An 18,979-nucleotide genomic window follows, 5' to 3' on the forward strand; every position below is an offset into this window, starting at 1 on the left:
AGAACCAGGAGCTTATTTCCTGACAACCCTTGTTCAACAAATTTCCTGATGATGGCATTCCAACTGCATGGAGAAAAAGCTATCTAGTGCCTTTGTACAAAAACAAAAGGTGACATAAGACTCTGTGGGAACTACAGGGCTATAAAACTGATATCACACACCTTTAAAATCTGGGAACCGGTAATAAATAGAAGATTGATGCATCTAACTAAGGTCACTGAAAACCAGTGCAGATTTGTTGCAGAAAAATCAACAACCGATACTATACATTCGATTCAAATCCTTATGGAAAAGCAGAGACAACAAGAAAGATCTACACATGGTGTTTATAGATTTAGAAAAAGCTTTTGACCGTGTTCCGAGACCACTAGTATGGCAAGCTCTACGATCACAAAAAGTGCCCGAATGTCTCAATATAGTGGCCGACGTGTACGGAGGTGCAACCACTAAGAAAACCACAATACCACATGACCAGAAAAGTGCTGGAGCTTGGTACAGGAAAGAGAAGCCGTGGAAGACCTCACCTAAGATGGATGGATGTTATAAATAAAAGACCTCACTAGAGACAATATAGACCCAACAACGATCTAGAACAGAACAACCTGGAGACAAAAGATTAGGAGAGCCGACCACAAGTAGATATGGGAAAAGGCCGGACAAAGAAAAAGCACGATAAGGAGAGTAAAATGTAATGGGTTTTTAACAGTGTTTTAAAATAAAAAGATCCATAAGACAAGGATGCCCACTATCAGCTCTTTTATATTCACTAGTTTCAGCCATAAAGCAAGAAGAAAAAATAAAAAAAAAAGAATAAAAAAATAGGAAGTAAAGAAAAGGACAAAATATTTCAATATGCAGATGATACCACAGTGATAGTAAAAGAAATGGAGAGTGTTAAAAAAATCATGGAAATTGTACAGATGTTTTGTAAGGGCTCAGGATGTAAGGTAAATGAAGAAAAAACAGTGTATATGAGATTTGGAGGTGTGACAGATTTAACAAATCATTTTACTTTCAAAGAAACAAAAGAAATAAAGATCTTAGGTGTTTTAATTGGGAAGGATGAAAAGAAAGCGAGGGAAACCATGAGGGAAGACATTAGGAGGTATTGAAAGAAGACTGAATCTTTGGAAACTGAGGACTCTTAATTTAAAAGGGAGGATTTTAATCCTGAATGTGTTGATGGTGTCAAAGTTATGGTATACCTTATATGTGTCATCTATGCCGTTGTGGGCAGAAAGAAAGCTGAAAAAACGTTTGAGATTTTTTATGGGACAGGAAGCCACCAAGAATCATATACAACAATTTAATAGGTGCAGTGGGAAGGGGAGGGATTGGGTTTAATAGATGCCGAGCAAAGGAAAAACAGTTTGAGATTGAAAATAATTAAAAAGAAAAACGTTTATGGATGAAAATAAAGCAGCATGGGGAAAAAAAAACCCCAATGGAATATTTTATAAGTAAATTTGGGAATTTTAAATTGGGGAAATAATATTTTATGAATGAAAACAGAACTGGATGATGGAAGGGTTACCAGATTTTTATACGGAAATGATGAGCGCCTGGGGGAAATTTTTACCAATGTACATTTTAAACCCCGAGGCAGAGAGAACATTTTAAATCAGCCTTTATTCTTAAATAACAGCATTTTAAATCAAGGAAAATAGTTTTTTTAAGAAATGGTGGGAGGTGGGAATCACAAGGGTTAGGGATGTTTTATATGAATTTAAAGAAGGGTTTTTACCTGTACAGTGTATAGTAGATGCAATGGAGGAGAAAGAGGATTTTAGCAGACAAGAAATAAAAACAAACAAACAAACAAAAAAAAAAAAACAGGAAGAGAGGTCTATGTGAAGGTGGGAGAAAAACTGGGTGCTTTTAAAGAATGTACAGTGAAAATGTTTTATAGCCTTTTTAGAGTTAAAAAAAAACAAAAACAACTATTGTTAATGAGTACTGGCAACAGAAATTCAATGACCTTAAAGAAGAAAGTATATGGAACAATATGAAAGGGATGATCATAGAAACAAAATTAGAGAACCTAAATTAGAGTATGTTATCAGACAAAGTGATATTTACAGATGTCCTACTGAACAAAATAGGAATGGAGCAAAGTGCAACATGTAAAGTATGTAATGATGAAGTGTTTTTACATTGCAAAGAATTGAAAGATTTTAATGCAAAGTTTAAGAGAATAATTGAACATCTGAGAGGGGAACAACATGAGAAAGACATAGAATGGAATAAGGGGATGTTAGGATAGGATAAAAAGTTTAAAAACAAAAAAAAAAACAGGATTTATTGTTAAAAAAAATATAAGTATATACTGATGTATTTTAATGTGAAAAATATTTATGTTGTAATGTTTTTAATGGAATTTTTGAATACTTTTAATAATAATTAAAAAAAAAAAAAAAAAAAAACCCAACCCTCTCATCTGACCTCGAAAGCAAAGTTGGGCCTGGTTAGAACTTGGTTGGGAGACTGAATGGGAATACTAGGTGCTGTAAGCTTTTCATTTGGGAAAGTACTCCCTCATTCTTTATGCAACGTACTGGTGCTTAGACTTCACACGAACGTGTTTTGCGTAAAGTGATTCTCTGTATTTGCAAATCAAAGAATCACTCCTGACGTGAAAGGACACATCATCTTGTCTCATGTTGATGATGCTCTGACGTCCGTCTGAGGAAGCTGCTATAGGAAGCAGGCATGCAGCACAACTTTGTACTCTCCCTCATCTAGTTTTTATTTTTTCATCAGTCACACATGACTTCTTAGTTTTGCACGAGGACTGATGTCTCCACAGGTCATTTTTCCTGAACATTCTAAAACAATATGGGCAAGGCAAATAGTCCTTAAGAGAAGCTTTATCAGACGGCTGCTTCCAGGTCACCATGTCCTCTACTTTTTTTCCAGAACTTTGGAATTGTGTTTAAAGTCTCCTTTATTGCGTAGCTGTTCCAGAAGAACCTTTCTTTCTTTTGATCTTAATGGAAAGCTGAAGGCATATGCCACATCTTTGACCTCGATATGCTTTCTCCCCAAATGCCTCGAGATCTTTAACTGTGATTTGCCACAGTAGAGGTAATAATGTCTTTTGTCCAGTGCTCATTTATGGTCTTCCCTTTTTGTACAAATTTTTAGGGTCACAGTTGATTTGCCTTTATTTGTTTTGTTTATCTCGAGTTGTTTGTGTCTTTTCAGATAAATTCTAAGTTTCTTTTGTTTTTTTTTTAAATGGTGCACTTCCCTCTTTACTGATCATCATTACTCAAATTTGTGTCTGGACCTTCAAGATATTCTTTACTGGACTGTTTCTTAAGCGATGAACCTTTGTTTGGGCTCAAATCTTCCACATCACTGGATGATGACGTTCTGTGTTCCGGATTGTAATCTGGGTCTAGTACTGCGCAGCTGGATACTTCAGATTCCAAGGAATCACTCTCTGGTTCCTCATGAATATCATCCAGCTGCAAGTTCAATCATCATGAGTTAAAGTCTAACTTTAAATAGACACTTCACCACCATTATTTTGACGATGGACTATCTGACTAACTGATACTAACCAAAGTCAATTGTAAATGTATATTATAACAGTACATTACAAAATTAACACAACAGTTACCGGGCTTAGCTGACCACTTTTATTAAGTGAACGGACATGACATTTTAATTTCCTGTGCAGAAATATTTCAGTTGCTTAAGCAGCTTCAAACTTGTTAAATTGTAAAGTCTAAAACTACAATTATGAGATTAAAATGCATGTTTTGTTCTTCAGGCTCTGCGTTCCAGCACGAAAAAATAAAGGTCAACGTTAAAAGAGTTTAAAGCTTCTATTTCTAACGTTCAGAAAACCCTTGTTTCTCTGTGTGTAGCTATTAGCCAAGCAAACTGCACATATACAGTATCTCACACAAGTGAGTACACCCCTCACATTTTTGTAAATATTTGATTATATCTTTTCATGTGACGACACTGAAGAAATGACACTTTGCTACAATGTAGTGAGTGTACAGCTTGTGTAACAGTGTAAATTTGCTGTCCCCTCAAAATAACTCACACAGCCATTAATGTCTAAACCACTGGCAACAAAAGTGAGTACACCCCTAAGTGAAAATGTTCAAATTGGGCCCAAAGTGTTAATATTTTGTGTTACACAAGCTGTACACTCACTAATTTACATTGTAGCAAAGTGTCATTTCTTCAGTTGTCACACGAAAAGATATAATCAAATATTTACAAAGATGTGAGGGGTGTACTCACTTTTGTGAGATACTGTAAGTATAATATAATGTTTTCTCTCTCTCATACACATTTAAAAAAAAAAAAAAAAATCACTCCTCATCAGGTTCATTTTTGATACTCAGTATGGTTCTTTTCATCACTAAAATGTTTTTATTCTTATTTTTAAAAACAGACTCAGAATATGATTAGCATAAAATAAAACTAATAAGCAAAGTAACTATATAAACTCAATAACTCACAGGAAATCAATGTAAAATCTCAATAAAATAAACTGAGATGAATAACGAATACAAACAGAACCCTCGTGACATCTTTCAAAAGTATTTAATACATTTAAATTGCTTCACATTCGTACATATAGAACCTTTAATATAATCTCCATTATTTAATGTCAAATTTAATGTGCTAAAGCACAGACCCTATAGAATGGCCCAGATACCTGAGGTCTTATGTTTGGACTGTGCCCAAAATACAATTAGTCTTCTATTTGGAGTATTAAGTATTAATTCATCATGGAGACTGAACCTAATCTACAACTCTATTAATGTGCAGGGACGCCATGAAACTGTACAGTTGCAACCATCTACCATGCTGATAACTTTTATCTCCACCACTTGATATATCTTGCATATATTGTATATCTTGTTTATTTATTTTGTTTATTTATCTTATTTATTTATCTGTGTATTATCTGTTTATTCTTCTTGTGTATTGAATGTATATGTTTGCACGGAACAAAAAGGAGTGGCTCTTAATTTCATTGTACATATGTATAGTGACAATAAAAGGCATTCATTCATTCATTCATTGTAAAATAGAACTTCTCCACTGTAGCCTACATACATGTAGCTGTCCTAACAGACATGAGGATCTAATCTAGCAGCATTAGATCAGTTTAAGTACTTCCTACAAACAATCACACTGGATCTTACAATCAGTTATTATCTTATCCTTAACTTATAATGATTCCAGATCTGGGATTAATTTCTATCACCACATTATGTTGTTTCATTTGCAAAATTCCACCTTAAAATTTTATTACAGTTACTAACAACTGCTCAAAAGATTTTGTAAAGGCACATACCTCTGTTGAACTTTCTTCCATCGTTTCCTGGACACCAAAGAGAAGATCGAAAAAATTACTACATTATATCAGTTTAAACAAAATAATTCCAATCACAGGCAACAATAAAGCAATACAGTAATGTTTTAGTACCTCATTCATCTTTTTACATGACAATTAAGACCTTAAATATAAAGATATACCACAGATTGTGATTTATACAGAATATGTATGGATATAATTTATATAATTTGGTCACTTGTTCATTTTTACAGAGAAGCCGCTGTAAAGAAACAAATCCGTCCACTGACTTGTCTTGATTATACTCGGTCAATTTGTTCTTAAACTTTACTCTAGCTCATCTCGAAAGTTCCATGAGTCTCCGACATACCGATATCTTCTGTCCATATGCATACCACGATCACTAAAACAACCCCCACCCTGAAAAAATAAAAAGCTACATGTTTACCATAAAAATACCTGCAAGTGAGGATCATAAAATCTTACCTGCACTGTAAAGGTTTTTGAAAATCAGCTTTCGCATCAATTATGATGAAATCTCAGCCACTCCGGGCTTCTCCTGAACATCTCCAGGCCACTGCTCAAGTCATCCATTTTAGGTCAAGATGCACGTGCAGCGCAGTTGCAGGTGTAGGGAAGGGGAAGGGGAAGGGGGAGGGGGAGGGCGTGGCTACCAATTAAGGCCTCACTGAAGGCAGCTAAATGTGCATCACAATATTCTCCAATTCTCAACTCTGACTCACAGGCTTAGAGTGTTTGAAATAAAGGAAGGTTGACGTTTATTAATGCAGTTAACTTAAAACCTAAGTAAAACCTAAATTCGATTGTATGTATATCAGTAGTGCAAAAAGTAGTCTGATATTTTAACTACAAGAGTACAACATTGAATTAATACTGTTACAAGTCATGCATTTAAATTTGAACTTAAGTAAAAATAAAAAAGTATAAGCAACAAAACATGCTTAGTACCAAAAGTATAAATATGTGTTATGCACAATTCAGTAATTAAATTACTGAATTTTAATTGTGGATGTATTCATTTTAAAAAATCCTTTTAAAATTGCAGATTGTAAAGGTGGAGCTAATTTTCAGATGTTATACTGTCTGAAATGTTCTTGGAATGGAAATACTCTAAACTAGTAGGCCTACCTCAAAGAAGTACCTCAATACTGTACTTAATTACATGACCTATACAAATATATTTACAGCACCCTCCACTAATATTGGCACGCTTGGTAAATATTAGCAAAGAAGGCTGTGAAAAAAGAAGGTATTGTCGTGAATAAAATCAACCTTTTAGCCTAGGTCAAAAACTTCGGAGACAGAGAGTTTAGTAGATGTCAAAAAGTAAATAAACTTTATTGAAAATCAATAAAGTGTGACAGTCTGCAGAGTGTCCGAATTATGGATACACAAACATGTCTTTATATACCTATCTCCACAGCATAGTCTCTGTAGGTGGGGTCTTGCCTGTCCTCGTTGAAATAGACCAGTCTTCTTTTGCCACAATTAAATATTCATGTCTGTGTTATCTTAAATTTGTGGAACATGCGCAGTTAGTAGTTTTTCTTGAAAAGGTTTCATGAGGACAAGGTTTCTTTTACAAAAAAAGGTTTCACACAGGCTTGTGTGTCTTGACCTTGGCTCCCTTATTAGGCCTCAATGAGCATCTGTCTGTCTCTATCGGTTGTCCCCGCTGATATCTACCTCCTTTCCCGAGGCCCTCTCCTAACTCCCTAATTTGTATCTGCCTCAAAGTTATTTACTCACACATGCGAATATCTACTGCTAATTTTTATTGTTGTGGAGACAGGAGACAGCTAATACAGAAGAACAATTGTTGTACACTGAAACACAGAGTTCATTCAACTCAAATCCACTCAGAATATAATTTGATCAAACATTGATCTATGGATTTAGATTATGCTTCTAACTGTTGATTATACATATAGATTATGTTTTTTAACCAATATTGATTATACGATAATGCTCAAGTAATATTTGTAAATGTTGGTTACATATTGAATTCACTTCATTAACATATCCAAATGTCAGTTACACATATTGTTTGCACTTCAAAGATATTTTCCATAGTATAAATATGAGGTAACACATAGGCCATATTCCCTTAATCATTAATAACAGTGACCCAGGACAGCCAGGAACCTTGGGTTGATTTTTGATGACGGCTTGACCTTTACAGACCACACATCAACAACTGCATGGTCCTGTAGGTTCATTCTCTACAACATCAAGAGAATCAGACCCTATCTCACCGAACAGGCTACACAGCTACTAGTCCAGGCTCTTGTCATATCAAAACTGGACTACTGCAATGGATTACTCTCGGGCCTCCCAGCAGCTCCATCGAACCCCTTCAGATGATTCAGAATGCAGCAGCACGCCTTGTCTTCAACCTGCCCAAAAGAATCCATGTCACACCCCTCTTCATCTCCCTCCACTGGCTTACTGAAGCCTCCCGCATCAAATTTAAGGTTTTGATGCTCACGTACAAGACCTTGCCTGGAACAGCACCCCCTACCTCAACACTTGTCTTTGAGGCTTACGTTCCCTCACGCAATCTGTGATCGATTAATGACCGACACTTAGTAGTGCCTACTCAGCGTGGCTCAAGGTCCCTTTCCAGAACCTTCACACTAACTGTCCCTCAGTGGTGGACTGAACTTCCAACCTCAATCCGGACCGCAGAATCTGTCACTATCTTCAAAAAACAGCTAAAGACCCACCTCCCCCGTGAACACCTAACCAACCCATAAAATGCCAACCCCACATTATCCTTAATTTAAAAAAAAAAATTAAAACTACATACTCTGGCTCTTACACCTCTACTCTGCACACTTTGCTTTTCTAGACCTCAAAGATCTTGTATAGTAGCACTACTTGCATTGTTCTCCGCTTGATATAATATCTCTTTGCTTGTATTTCCTCATTTGTAAGTCAGTTTTGGATAAAAGCGTCTGCTAAATGAATAAACGTAAATGTAAACAATCGGTAAAACCAAGGAATATAGTTGTGATGTGCGGCAAACAGTTGTTGATCTTCACAAAATGGGAAGTGTCTATAAGAAAATAGCAGAAGCATTGAAAATGTCCATTTCCACCATCAGGGCAATAATTAAGAAGTTCCAGTCAACTGGAGATGTTATGAATCGACCTGGAATTGGACGTGTGTCTATATCGTCTCAACACACTGAAGAGGACGGTTCGAGTGGACAAAACATCTCCAAGGATCACAGCTGGAGAACTGCAGAAGTTAGTTGTGTCTTGGGGTCAGAAAGTCTCCAAAACTACAATCCGAAGTCACCTACATCCATCACCACAAGTTGTTTGGAAGGGTTTCAAGAAGAAAGCCTCTACTCATCCAAAAACAAACTCAAGCACAGGGGCATAAACTGGACTGGGCATGCAGGGCTGTAGCCCCAAAGATCTTTTCTTTAGCCCTGAATAATTCTGCACTTTGGAGCGATTTGTCACTACGTAACTGAACACATATGCCAAATTCCTATGACAAATGAATAAAAGAAGACAGCTTGTAATTTTATATCTTCAGTGAACGGAGGCGAGGCCAATCAGACAGGGTGTGCAGAAAAATACTGCCAAGTTCACACAGTCAGTGTGAGGAAAAATGGATGCTGCTTGATTTTAAACCAGTAAATGAGTTGAAACTGAAACAGTAACATCCTCTCATGCTGAGCAGGAAAACAAGGTGTGTAAATATCTATATGAGTTTGTGAATATATATAAGTTTCATGAAAATGATATGAGCAGAGCATAAGGACAGATAATGTACTCTGCACTGCACTGTAGCAGCTAAACCCATACAGTGATAACTTAGACGAGCAAACACATGGGCTAACACACAAATACCTGACTATCCCAGATGTCTGTAAAAACGACCACATCATCGAGGGAGGCTTCACAGTTCTCTACATCTCCCAATACCTGTGCCATTAGCCGCTGAAATGTAGCTGGAGCATTTTTTAGACCAAAAGCCATAACCGTATATTAGAGGAACCTGTCTGGTGTTGTGAATGCAGAAATCTCAGATGCACGTGGTGTGAGTGGAACCTGCCAATAACCCTTTAGAAGGTCCAGTTTTGTGACAAAGTTTGCATTTCCGATTCGGTCAACACAATCTTTTATTCTTGGGAGGGGAAACGAATCCGGCTTTGGTTAAAACGTTGACTTTTCTATAATCTGTGCAGAACCTATAGCTTTTGTCAGGCTTTGGAACTAGTAGGCAGGGCGAGCACCAGGGACTACAGCTAAGCACAGCAAGACCATTCTCAAGCAAGTAGTCTGTTTCTTCTGTCATAATGGCACGTTTAGTGGGATTAACCCTGTAAGCATTTTGTTTAACTGGAGTATTATTACCCACATCAATGTCATGTCTGAGGACAGTAGTATGAGAAGAAAGTGATGGATATTTCTTTAAAAGACTTATTAAATCACCGTGGGCTGGCTCTGACAAGTGCGCAAGTTTAGACTGGATATTTGCCAGCCATTCAGAGTTTGGTAACTGATCACAGGGAAAACAAGCCCTACCTAAACTGAGACCATCCACCTCAGGAGAATACTCAGATGGTGGCACGCTCATAGAGGCAGCAGCTACTGACTTGACAACAGGAAGTGAAGAGCCAACATCTGTGGTAGCACGAGAGATATAAGGCTTGAGCATATTCACATGGCACACAAGAGACTTTCGTTTCCAGTCAGGGGTTTTCACAACATAGTCTGTATCACTCAATTTAGACTCAATAACATAAGGACCTGGGAACCTAGCCTGGAGAGCAGAGCCGGGTAATGGCAGTAAAACCAAAACCTTGTCACCCGCTTGGAATGTATGCACCACAGCCTTTTTATCAAAACGAACCTTCATACAGGCCTGAGAGGATGCCAGAGAACTTTTGGCTAACTCAAAAACAATATGTAGGTGCTCATGAAAGGAGCTAAAATAATCTAGAACATTCCTAGTTGGGGGTTTCACCGGACTTGGAGACAAGCTCTTCCTGTAAAACCTTTAAAGGTCCATGAACAGAGTGCCCAAAGACTAACTTGGCAGGACTGAAACCAAGTGACTCTTATCACGGATAGTAAACAATAACGGGGAATCCCTTCATCCCAATCTTTTCCCTGACCTAAACAGTAGGTCAGAAGCATAGACTTCAATGTCTGAGGGAAGCGTTCAAATGCACCCTGGGACTCTGGGTGATAAGCACTAGAAATCTAATGACGCATGTTCGGTTGTGTCATAACCTTCCTGAACAGGGAAGACATAAAATTTGAACCCTGGTCTGACTGGATGTATTTTGCCAAACCAAAAGTGGTACAAAACTTGACAAGACATGGGACTTTATGCTACGAAGGGGTATAGCTTCAAGGCACCTAGTAGCAGCACACATCAAAGTTAGTAGATACGAATGACCAGACTTGGCTCGAGGAAGGGCACCCACACAATCTATTAAAATTCTTTCAAAAGGTTCTCCCATAACAGGTACAGGTTGTAGTGGAGCAGGGGGAACGACCTGATTTGGCTTCCCTGCAACCTTACACACATGACAGGAGCGGCAATACCTGGCAACCTCTGACCACATAGCAGGCCAAAAAAAAAAAAGCCTTAAAACACGGTCATATGTCTTCCTCACACCAAGGTGACCAGCGTGATAATGGTCATGGGAAATACTCAACACCTGGGTTCGGTATGGTTTTGGAAGCACAAATTGAAAAACTGACCTCTAATCATGCTCAGAGTTTGAGGGAGTCCATTTACACATCAATACATCCCCATCAAAGAAATACACAGTACAACATTGAGGTAACTGTGCCCCATCTACAGCAGCAGCCATACAGTGAGAGAGTGAAACATTTGTTTTCTGGCCAGCCACAAACTGTTCTCGCCCAACACCCCATTTACCACACTCTTCTTAAGATACTGAAGAAGTTTTACATTCGGGAAGAACCCCAGGACTAAAACACAAATCTTGGTTTTCAAACAAGGGATCATCACTACACATAAAAGAGTCTGAAATATCGACAGCACCTTTCATTTTGTGAGCTTGGGCACGTGTCACTACACAGGAACTGAAGACAGAGGGAAACTCACGTAAAAGCTCATCACTCTCATGCAACACGGGAGCGTCTGTTAAAACAGGTAAATGGAAAACCTTTCCACCAGCTAAATCATTACCGCAAATAAACAAAACTCCCTTAACTGGCAACTGAGGTCAAACTGCAACCTTAACAAAGCCAGACACCACCTCAGAATGAAGATAAACCATACACTGTAAAAAAAAAAAACAACTGATTTTAAGTTGTCCCCAAGTAAATATTTAAGTTGACACAACAAATAGTTTTTTTTTTAGTTTTTCAGTCAACTTAACATGTTAAGTTTTCACTATCAAAACTAGTTTGTGAGTTGAATTAACAAGTTTCTGTCACCTCAACTGAAAAGCATATGTTGATTCAATACAACAATGATTCTGAACATTCTGAACATTCATCACGAGATTTAACGTGAAGTGCGAAGCAGACAGAAGACGATAGATGTTGTAGGGCAAAATCGAAATCTTCCACCATTGTCAAATTTGGTAAGTAAATATTTGTTCATATTGATTTCATCACTTGTAAAAACAACATGTACTATATAATAGTATATTGTTTATAATAGTAAACAGGTTGTTTCTACATCGAATTAAACCGCAGCTAATCCACACATAGTTTGGCTAATCTTATTATATTGTTGCTAGTCAGCGAACTAAAGCTAAATATCTATAAATGTAACGAAACAAAACTAGCTAAGTATTATTTCTTCTAGACACTTAATACACATTTAATATATCAACAATTTCTCCCCATGAGTTGTAAAAATCAGCGGGTAGGTTAGTCTGAGGAAGATATTCACAGGCGACATGATAAGCTATCCTCCAAGATATTGCTACATATCACAATATGTAAATATGTGTGTGTGTGCACCGCATTCAGTGTTAATTTATCTATTTTATTTTATTTCTTTTTTAATGTGAATGCGAGAATACAGAGCAGGAAGTGTGTGGTGTTACAAGAGCAAAAACCGTGAGAGAGAACTTAATTAAGTGCTCGCGCACTGTGTAGTAAGGTGTCGTTCATGAATGAATCGTTCATTTTGAGCAAATCTTTAATATGATTCGGGAACAACGAGTTGTCTCAGAGAGTGATTCGTTCATTTTTGAACACGTATGCGCAGCAACATTCCCACAGGTTCTATACCGGAAACAGAATTGATTAGTTCACCTCTGGAGTCTTTGGTTCACTGCACAGCCCCACTGCCTTCAGAATATGGGGCAGTCACATGATGAACGAATGCCTCGAACCTGAAGACTTGAGACGCGAACTAATCAAATGTAACGTGACAAAAGAAGAACGACTCGGATCGGGAGGTGAGGTGAACTAACAGACTGCGTAGCCTAATGCTATGTAATTAAATAAAAATTTATGTTTCTCATAATTCGGCCTTGGTTGCATTAGCCTATAGTTTATTTTTTTATTCCAAATGTGATCAAAGTTTGCATAAGACCTAGATGTGTTGGGGAATTTAACATGTAACATTTTAATTTTATTCTTCTGAAATGAACGAAATGACTCAAAAAAAAAAAAGATTAGTTCATTTTGCTGAACGAGATTTAAAGATCCGAGTCATTAAAATGATCCTAACTTCCCATCACTAAACTGTCTGAATTGGGCACCTGCATGCTTTCTGTGTGGGCGCGTGCTCTGTGATGTGTGCTTGCGTTAACACAGGTGAGTGGTCAAGTAAACAAATTTACAGGCCAAGTCCTGTCTTAAGTGGATGAAAACAGTCGTATACTACAATGCATCGCCTATAATATCGTTAAAGTTAATAAAACAACAAAGGAAAAGATAACTCATCATTGCTCTGAGTTACTTTACTCCTGAATGGTTGTGTTAATATTTGTGACTATGCTTGCACTTAGATTTTAAGCAGTTTGTTTAAGTATGCAAGTCTTTAAACGTTTATATATATATATATATATATATATATATATATATATATATATATATATATATATATATATATATATATATAAAGTTGTATAAACTTGTAATTTTCTTATGCTCCTGCTTCCACTGTAATGCAAATGTGGTGAGGTGTGCCGTGATTAAACGTCACCCTTATTAACTACATGGCCAATGAGCTCTCTTCCTACCATAGTATATAAGCTGTTGTTTAGGCTTTACGGAATGCGTCATGGTCGAAAACCAGCCCCTTCCTTTTGTTGCAGAGTGTGACGTTAGGCTGTGGAGACTGTGCATGTGCGATGTGCCGCTTGCTCTCAGTGCGGTGTGCCGTCAGGGCTCTCATCTGTGTAGCATGGCAGTTTAACGTAGCCCCGGTCGGAGCGCCAGCTGCTGCTGTCACAACTATTAAAGAAGCTATCATATGATTTTCGTATGTGCAGTCGTGAGTATTAAATGGTCTGCACTTATATAGCCTTTTGTCCAAAGCGCTTTACACTGTGTCTCATTCACCAATTCACACACACACACACACACACCAGTGGTAGCAGAGCTGCCATGCAAGGCGCTAACTTGCCATCGGGAGCAACTTGGAGTTCAGTGTCTTGCCCAAGGATACTTCGGCATGTGGAGTCATGTGGGCCGGGAATCGAACCACCAACCCTATGATTAGTGGACAACCCGCTCTACGACCACAGCCGGGTCCACAGCCGGGTCCTTGATCATGCATGCGTTAAGGCAGGCTGACTGAGTGCAGTCATTTTGGTATAGCTCCCCCCCTCACTCGCGGAGCCACGTTGCCGCTCTGAGGCTGCTTTGAGCTGCTTTTGGCTGCTTTGGGCTGCTTGATTCTGTTTGGTTTTGCTGCTTTGTTTTGTGTTTGTTAATGCCACTAAGATCAGTTTTCTTTAATTCAACTGTGTTGTAACAGTCTTTATCAATTATGCTGATACTGCTATGTGGTAGTAGAGGTTTTGGTCAGCTTTGGTAAACTTGCTACCTGCAATCAGTTTGAGTGTGGGGTTATCTCTACCATCATGATTAAGTTTGTCTTTGTTTTGTTTCATTCTCTTGTTTGTCTGCTTTGAGCATATTGTAATTAATTTTTGTGTTTTTGTTGTCTCCTTGTAGGAGCTGAGTGCTTCCAGAGGCTGGGGAGGTCCTTTGAGGCACCTTGGGCTTTACTTAATTAAGGGTCGTTATTATTGCTGTGTTTATTTGCAGTGAATTTTGTGGGTATGATTCCGATTAGTGGGGTGCTTTTCCCTTTTGTACAGCTGGTGCTGTCGTGCTAGCCTGCCCTTCATACAGGAAGCCTCAGTCCTCCTATGATTATTGTTCATTTTCTCTTGTGACTGCTTTATTTGACCAACACCTGACTGTGTTGGCTGCTTTTTAAAAAAATAATTCTTGGCCAGTTTTTTTAACTTCAAAATAAAATGTATTTTTGTATGGAAACCCATGCCTCTTACCTGTTCTAAGTGGAACGTATTTGTGTGTCTCTATTTGTGTTATTTTCCCCATTTTCTCGGGGTGGCGTAGTTGTTGCAAAACGAGCCACATTGCTGCACTCACTCATTAGCTTTGCTTACAATATCAATATGGACATGAACCGCTGGCCATGAAATATATCAAGAGATTTGGTGAGAATCTATTACTTTGGTCCTGATCTTGCTTGTGTACACTGTTTATTACATTTTTGAATGCCTTTTTGTCTCTTTTCTTCATAGAAAAAATATTTCAGGCACTGAAGTAACTTTGTCTTTTTTGTCACCCAATATGAAAAAAATATTAAACTTGCATTTTTTGTTCTTTTACCTAAAGTAAAGTGTAACTTTATGGACTTGGCTACATTGTACAGCAGTGCTGTAGTACTTTGGAATGGAACCTTATGACCTTTGACCTGCACTGTGAAAATTCAAATGACTTTTTTTGCAGTGTTGTTTAACATGTTTCTGTGTTATGTTTGTTTGATGTTCTGTAATGACTGAATGTCAGAATTCACCAGACTTGTGTCAATGGACCTGAGCAAGTTCTTTTATGAGGGTCTTGACAAACACGCCTCAAAGCTGCTGTATTTGTACCGCTCAATCCGCTATGCAGACATCACAGAAATGAGTGCCATACTGGAGAGCCTGGATAAAAATGTGAGTAGATTTATTTGAAGTGTATTTGTTTTGTAAACACTGGTCATTTCCTTTCTTGCTATTTCTCTTGTCCTGCATAATTTGAGTATAAAACATTTGTACTTTTGAGGCATCAAATCAACGGAAGAGGGTTGCAGTACAGTTGGGGCTGCCACTGTACATGCGGGAGAATCCATCTCAGTTCTTAAAGATCTGTGAGGTAAGTGTCTGTGAGAAAAGTAAGAAGGGATGTTGGAAGATATTCAGATAACAGAAGTCCATGTATTGATATTTCCAGATATTTTGATGGAGTTTACCTTATTTTATTTTCATGACATGATAAATTTCAGGACGTTGTACTGTATTTTTTACCACCTTCTAATATTAATTCATCTTGTGTGATAACTAGTAAAGTTAAGATCGGTTCACTCATGCTGTTCTTAAGTCGTTGAGCTTGTGAGGTATGTGTGAAAGCACATTTTAAAGTTTGTCGTTGTTTTTAATACAGCACACAGATTCTGAAGAAGAGTCAATCAAGGGCATGACTGTTGGAATCATTACAGTTGTGGATGACGTGATGGACCCTATTCCATGTGACTGCAGTGATGTAGCTCTTGTAATCGAAGAGGTTGTCGTTCTACGCAACCTTGGTGATGTACAAAATGCATTTGTCAACTTGATGGGATTGCTCTATGCACTTAACATAAACTACCCCAAAAACTTCAAATACACGTTTGAGGTCATTCAGAGGCTGTTCATGAACATTGGAGCTGATGCCTGCAGTGCACGAGTACATTCACTTAAAAATAAACTGCTGAAGTAGAGATGGGTATTATGCATTTCTTGTAAAAGAGATTTCATGTGGTGTTATGTGTATGTTAGTTTCTAAGACAGTTTTGTCTTATATTTTCACCTTTAAACACTGGGCAAATGAAATGTAATTTTGCTAGGCAAAAACAGATTTCTGCTTGTGTTATCGTTTTTGTTTTTTTTTTACGATTGTAATAGATTTTTGATTACTCAAATTGATCTTACCACAACATAAAAACCTTTTTGCTTAAAGAGTTAAAAGAAACACTGGCTATTGTAGCTCTGGATATTTGAATCTGTTTGACTTGTTCTGTTTACATTTGTAAATTTATAAGTGAAACAATTGATCAAGTCTTTCATATGGAAAAATGGGTTGTTATTTATTTGGTTGAACTTGCTAATGTAAGTTAGGAAAATAAGCCACATTAAGTTAAATGAACTTGAATTTTAGTACAGATAGCTTGAAAAAGTTAAGTTCACCCTACTTTTATAACAGTATTTCAACTGTACTCAGGAAGTCTGCATTACTTGAAACAAGAAGTTGAGTCAAATATTTATGTCAACAAAACTTTAAGTTGAAATTACTTATTTTACATAAATACAACTTAAAGTCAAAGCAAAAAGACAACTCAATAAGTTAAGTTGCGTGAACAAATATTTTTTTACAGCGTATGCAATGGGGCCTTCACTACACCAAGTTCAATACCTTGAACTAGAACATCTACACCACAGCTAGAGTGCTCAGACAAAGGAAGGACACCTTCCACCATAAAGGACTGAGCGGCTCCAGGGTCTCTCAGAATACACAGTGGTTTACGGTCAGAGAGCAAAACTACGCCATCCAGAATAAAAGGTTCAAATGCTGTGTCAACTAAGGAAAGTGAGTGCAAACTGTCAGTGTTGTCATTGTACCTGCACTAAAACCACATTCTTAGGACTGTTTTGTGATTTCCGTCGATTTTTGCATATTAAAACGGGACCAGCAGCAATGAGGTGACCAGATTCGCGACAGTAAAAACATTCACGGGACTCACTAGCACTTCTAGATGCGCTCACAGGAGCGTTGGAGCTGGAGCTGCGATCAGATAGATCACCACGCGGAGGGGAGAATACAGTTTTGTGCGTGAGCACAAACTCATCAGCCAAAACGGCAGCATCAGCGAGTGAAGAGACTTTTTGCTCATTCAAATAAACCACAAGTTTGTCAGAAATACAGGTCTTAAATTCTTCCAGCAGGATCAATTCTTTTAACTGATCTAAAGTAACGACCTTATCTGCGGCGCACCGCTTATCAAAGAACGCAGACTTTACATGCGCGAACTCAACATATGTTTGGATGGCGGTTTTGGCATGCTTTCGAAATTTCTGCTGGTAAGCTTCAGGGACAAGTTCATATGCCCGTAACACATCTGATTTAACTGTCTCATACTCCAAGCTTTGTTCCACCGTTAGAGCAGAACATACTTCTTGAGCTTTTCCCACAAACTTGCACTGTAGCAATAAAGACCAAATATTTCTAGGCCACTGCAGAGTGGCAGCAGTGCGCTCAAACACAGGGAAATAGGTGTCCACCTCACTTCCCCTAAACACAGGAACTAAAGCAATGTGTTTACCAACATCAAAACCAGCAGGACTCTCAGACGAGGTGCCACGAGGCGCAAGCTCTAGCACAGGCGATGACTGATGAACAGGTAGAGGAAGCGCAGGTGCAGGAGACGCAGGTGAACCGGGAGCTGGCCTATTTCACAACGACTCTAACTCCAGCGCCTTCAGCTTTATCTCCTTATTAGTTTCCAGCTCCAGTGTGGGGAACTGTAGCTGAGCTTGATACTGCAGACGACAAGGTCAAGTTTCTTCAGTTGCAGTGCGAGCATGGGTTCCTCTAATGGAGAGTCTACTACCGCGGGATCTATGCGCGTCGGTTCCTCGGGCTTGGCCCCAGCCTCCGCTGCAGCCAAATCCTCGGAACCACTGACCGGTGATGCAACACCCGCCTCGATAGGCTCAAGCATGACTCGCTGTTGTACAAGCTCCTCATACAGCAGCTTTTTGATGTCTCGCTTAGTGGCGCTCCATGCAGCCGATACGCTGTAAAAGTCCGCAAGGAGCAACAGACCATCCTTACAGCATCGCTCAAACTGCTCTAACGTGGGACAAAAGGTAAACTGATCCAGGTTAAATTTTGTAGCCATGTCTTATAACCTGTGTACGTACGTACACACACACACACACACACACACACACACACACCCACCCTCCCTCCCTCCCTCCCCCCACCACAAGGATAAATCTGCCAGACAAACACGCCGAAAGAGAAACGGGACGAAAGGAGGGAAAGCACAGGATGAGCCCCCAATTCTGTTATGGTCTAGGTCAGGCCGCAACATACAATAAAAAAAAAAGAAAAGGGTTGGCGAGACCAAGAGTGTGTTTGCTTTGTTTTATTCACCTTTTATATATCTATAGTGGTTATCACTTCAGAATCCGACCAGGCCAAAATAATAAACAAAAATACCCTCTAACTGTGCAGAAAGAAAACTAACGAAACAAGAAAAAGAAACTTACAAGAAACTGAAAACTTTACAATGTACATCTCCTCCATTTGAATTTTTGTTGTTGTTATAATGGTAATTGACTTTTTACTTACAAGGAAAGAAAACAAAATAAAATGCACCGTCTTC

The 18,979-nt window shown here is 38.4% G+C and overlaps 1 long non-coding RNA gene across 1 annotated transcript; it reads right to left on the reverse strand.

The window, feature by feature from the left end:
• Positions 1-2,945: 2,945 nt before the first annotated feature.
• LOC128630448 (uncharacterized) lies at positions 2,946-5,927 on the reverse strand. Its single transcript, XR_008394775.1, has 3 exons — positions 5,816-5,927; positions 5,330-5,356; positions 2,946-3,470 (listed from the first exon to the last, which is right to left on the reverse strand). It is a non-coding gene; the product is annotated as an uncharacterized LOC128630448 (long non-coding RNA).
• Between the last annotated feature and the right edge of the window lie 13,052 nt (positions 5,928-18,979).

This window comes from Ictalurus punctatus, unplaced genomic scaffold (assembly GCF_001660625.3).
Source record: "Ictalurus punctatus breed USDA103 unplaced genomic scaffold, Coco_2.0 Super-Scaffold_100056, whole genome shotgun sequence".
In the NCBI taxonomy this organism is placed as follows: domain Eukaryota; kingdom Metazoa; phylum Chordata; class Actinopteri; order Siluriformes; family Ictaluridae; genus Ictalurus; species Ictalurus punctatus.